This window comes from Anopheles darlingi, chromosome 2 (assembly GCF_943734745.1).
Source record: "Anopheles darlingi chromosome 2, idAnoDarlMG_H_01, whole genome shotgun sequence".
Classification (NCBI taxonomy): Eukaryota; Metazoa; Arthropoda; class Insecta; order Diptera; family Culicidae; genus Anopheles; species Anopheles darlingi.
The window spans coordinates 42,399,403-42,404,402 of NC_064874.1; the positions used below are offsets into that span (position 1 = coordinate 42,399,403).

General features: G+C 40.4%; 1 protein-coding gene across 12 annotated transcripts in view; it reads right to left on the bottom strand.

Moving 5' to 3' along the window:
* LOC125949312 (serine/threonine-protein phosphatase 2A 56 kDa regulatory subunit epsilon isoform) overlaps positions 1 to 5,000 on the bottom strand; it is a 19,757-nt gene that overhangs the window by 11,062 nt on the left and 3,695 nt on the right. For 2 of the 12 annotated variants that reach the window (XM_049676252.1, XM_049676251.1), the window contains exon 2: positions 199 to 376. The exons of 7 other annotated variants lie outside the window; for them this stretch is intronic. The gene's annotated coding sequence lies outside the window, so the exon portion shown is untranslated. 3 more of the 12 variants (XM_049676254.1, XM_049676260.1, XM_049676258.1) reach the window with 3 other exon arrangements.

Consider the following 5,000-nt stretch of genomic DNA (forward strand, 5'->3'; position numbering starts at 1 on the left):
TCATCAAACAAATGCACTGCAGTTGTTCGTCATTGGTAATACCGAAAGCCTAACAAATATTGACAATATATTATCCCCATTGTCTTTCTTTCACCTCTGTGGACTGTAACCTATCAGGTCGGTATGGTCTTAGTGCGTATGACCATTGGATCGTCGTATTCACTTCTTTTAGCCTTTCATAGCCCACATGCACCTCACCATTAGACTATTCTCTACTTTGCACTATTCACTGTATTTAAAGTAAAGTATGCGCTGTTATACATTCTCTCATATGCTTCGCTATCACATGAAGTTGATCATCAATTGTAACGATCATTTCAGCTCGAGACATTTCCAGCCTGTCATAAAATCATTTTGTAGTCAAACGGCAATTTATCTGAAACGAAAAAAAGAATTAAACACATTAGTTGAAATAGTCAATTCAATTAATTGAATGATGATTTTCAACAGCAAAAATGGCTGATATCAAAATAATCAGCACACGTAAAGCTTGCAGCATCTTGCATAATTGATGCTATCTTTCTACATTGATGCCTGGTAGTTACCATGGTACCTCAACACCTTCAATAATTACATCAACTACGCGGCAGAGTGATATCGGTTATCAAGAGTTGTAGCTTGCACAAAATGTAAATTCATAAAAACTCACAAGAAGCTTTACAACGTCTTACTTTGACGTCTTTATCGTGTTTACAAACATGATTGCTGCGCTTACATTCACTACTACCCATAGAAACTGCTGCAAAAGTAAGTCGCCTACTCACTTTGCGAAGCCATAGACATACCATTTTTTTGGTTCGGTAAAATCGCAACAAATGGAGAATCACAAAGATGCAAATCAGTGTTTCGCCTGTTCAAACAAATAGTAAAGTCGCAGATAGCTGTTCCTATCAGAATGTTTCAAATCGATTAGAATTTCAACGTGTATAGAATAAAGTGTTAATAACGCTAATTACACATCACACAAGTCTTGGCTCACTCTAGCATGCTCAGCAACCAACTAGCTCATTTTAGAGTCAGAGGAATGTCGTTCACTCGGAAAGATATCATTCGAGATTTATTTTGGAACTATTTCGGCGCTAAAACAATCTCAATGTAAATCGGCATTGGCCACCTTCAATGGACTATGAATGTCTTTACTGTGACGGCCATTGCTCCAGTTGTTAAGATCTTTCAAAAATATTCTATCAAATAGCTCGTAGAATAACGATCTGTTTTTCAACAACTTTCAACCAACTAACGGTAAACAGAATAAATAAGACCTGTTGTTGGATAAACCAAGATGGATAATTAATTTTTTATTCGATCCAAACGATTTATATGTTGTAAAAAAATTGTTTTATCTGACCAGCGCCAAATCATATCAATTTTTGCCAGTTTTTGCTTGGACACACCTTGCATTAATCTTACTATTAGACCAACATATTATCTACTTTAGTCCCTCTGAAAATATCTTACTGTATCACAAATAAAATTCACGCTCCAGTAGCAGTAGTAGTACGGGCAAAAGCTAGCAGAATATCGACAAAACAACGCCCGTGAAAAGGAATGGTGAAAATATCTGAATTATTCGTATACAAATCGTGCCTTAGTCACACACTTCAGTTCCAAACATTGTTACTTAAACCTGGTACACATTCGCTATCAATTCAAGTGCTAATCTATGAAGTATAACATTTGCATGAGCATCAACATGGTGTCAATAATCAACTTTACAAACTTCGCACCAGAAACATTCATTGAGCGAATCGAACTGAACGTACGATTTAATCGATTAGATTACACTAGTATGTGTCAGAAGTTCTCATCTTATAGTGTTCCTATTGTTCGCACAGTTTATAATTGTTATGCGCCGATGTGCAATTGAGTACGTTTCGGTGATTTGAGAAAATATTACGCTATTGAAACAAGTGACGCTCGCGGAAGAATTCCAGTGTTTTCCCATACACGTGTTCTACTAGCGGGTGGGAAGAAAGATCAATAAACGATGTACATCAAATCAAACGGCCTAGCGCTCGCATCCACCTTGAAGTTGTGCTATGAACCGAACCTCCTAATTCCACTACGAATTGGTTGCGAGACGCGTCAGCACGACGACGCACGTGTATGAGCTTCTTCAAAAGATGAGAATCGTTTTCCATATACAGTGAACACTTGTAAAGTTCATGATATCTACACAACAATACAAAGCTTAGTCGCAGTCAGAATGTAGGGGGCGGGTGTCTGGGGGGCTGCTGCTTATTGAGGTTCGGCTGATCTCTCTTTAAGCCACAAGAAGTGAAAAAATAAGCAATTCTCGACACACACGATATAGCGCACCATCTAAAAATAGTTGAATGTACTTTACAAAAATATCGTCTCACGATCGGCGGCACGCTGCTAACAGCAGCTAAACACTTCTCGCCAGGCGTCCCACTCCTGTGCGCTAGGAGAGAACGCTTCCATACGTTGTGCCTGCCTTGGCAAGGTATTTAAGCAACAACGATAAACAAATTTACTTCACGACGGTTTGCCTGACTGACGCATCTGGCCAACGCAACGTGGCTGCGTGAACTGGCTCGAACTGCCGCCGCCAGTCGAGGCTCAATACTCAATTAAACCCCAGTGGAGCAAACATGCGATTGTGATGATCATTCTGGTGCTGCTGCTTCTAAAGTATTTCCCACAGAACAGAATGAAAAGGTTCGTTTAAAACAAAGCGTTCGATCATTTGGCTTGATCAATAAGAATTATTCCATTGCGTTACATTTCCAGTTTCTGGGACATTCAACAATATGTTCTTAAAAGAAAACAATGATTTAAATAGTAGCTATTTACGAAATCGGAAGGCTTCTCCAATGTTACAGCAGCACAACGAGGAAGTGCAAATCTAACCAACGCCTCCATTTCATTCCTGCCGACTGAAAACAACCCACCTACACTGAGAGCTATACCCAGCCACGGTTGCAATGTAGTGGCTGCACGCGAGCTGCACTGCCGTTTAGCAAACGGAACAGTGGGTCGCTCGTCTAGTGGCTTTTGAATACAAGCATTGTAAATAGAAAGAAAAGCGAATAGCTATCCCCCACCGCTAAACAGACCCATGTCAACTGTCGCACCGTACATTCACGTAAGTATAAGTATCTCATCTTGGCATCCGTAGTCAGACAATGTCGAGTAGGTGTGACATTTGAAGACGGATTTGAGAAACACTACCAATGTCACGTACGCGTGGATGTGGGTTACGGATGAAAGCAAAAAAAAGCTAATGAAAGCGTTGATTGCAAATCTGTTGCAACATTCTCTAGCCAATGGTAGAACAGAACACATTCTTCGCAAAAATAGATTATTACAATGCATACTCAGCTCATTTCTTGCAATTTAGCTAACATGAAACATATAATTGTGATCAGCATTGGGAAGAATGGAATAGACCGTAATATTGATCAAAGATCTCAATAAAAGGATTCGATGGGGATATTGCGAACATGAAACAATACAAGGTGTTTCCCATATATTTTCCTCGATTTGCCTAACTAGAGTACGAGTAAAAGATGGCTAATGTAAGAAACTACGCGCTTAGTTTGACCTTTCAGCATTTAATCATTAAAGTATACAAAGGAAATGTTTTATTTTCCACCAAAAAAATTAGCACAGATCCCTATGACGTCTGCCACGAAACATAGCACCTGCACGCGTTTACAACGCATCGAGAATAGCATCAATGACGACAAAAAAGAAACATACAGGTTCATGACGCCCGCGTATACAATATTGGAAGATCTCGACGGTAGGATGGATATCTCCTGTGCACGCCTGTGTATTAGTCGAATCTTTATACCATAAGCTCTTTGTCGTCTATTGCAAGCTAATCCAAGAGGTCTCTCCGCTTTGCAAATATATCTCACAATCGTACGCATAGTAAACAGCGAACACATTTTTCAATGATGCACACCTCGTAGCTGGTAAACCAATAGAACGTGCAATGGTATGTGTGTTAAAAAAAATTTAACACGAAACCCGCTATCTGTATTGGTGACAAAATGTCCCACATGACTGCTGGTGTTGTGTTCCGCCGCGCTATCTACAAGAAACGGGATTGAAGTGATAAAAAAAGAATATGCAAACAAACCAACCATCATCGTATACACACATTCACGAGGCCACTTTTCGCTGTTTAATGGTTATATAATTGGAGGGAAGCATAAAAGCGGCTTAAAAATAGTACACATTCTAACAATGCCTCATCGGAGCAAAAGAAAAGGGATATTAGAAGTTCTTCATCGAAGGTGCTGATAATGCTTGGTGTTTTATCAAGACAAAATATGCACAAAAAATGGCACGCTTCATTTACTTCAGAAAACAAGCATACCTGACGTGACCTTTGTGTGGTCACCCATGGCATTGACGGAAAGAACAAGCAGATGAAACAACACCTTGGTTACAGTAAGCACATCATGCGGTCTAGTACTGGGGAGGATGTTGAGGAAAATGAGAAAAATCAATTGAATCAGAATAACCAAGCAACGGCTGGCTAGGGGTATGCGATCACTTTGTAGTAACTTTTGGCCCATAAACTCTCTGTCCAAGCGAATAGTGTCGCGTGGATAGAGAAGAATAGCGATCTTCACAAATCGAAGTAGTTTGGAGAGCAGATAGCGAGGGTATATTGAAAACTGAAAATGAGAGATGTGGGGACAAGATGAGAAGATGCATGGCACTAGGCGCCGATTGTTAAATCATCGTAGTGGCGTGAACGGATGAACGTTGCTGTTGCACGAGTCCTGCACCATAGGAAGTAACGTGCCCGCCTACCACACTAACCTACTGCTGGTCAATCTGCTACTACGAAATGCATGAGTGTGTGGTGATTCGAACTCAACCAGACATACTACACACTTCGCTCCGTATGAGATGCTGCTGCTTTTGTGTGCAAGCGCTGTGTGTGTTTGGTGATTCTTCTTCATCGTTATGATCATAGTCAGCGGTACGAGCGCCTGCATCGAATGTTGGTTTATCCA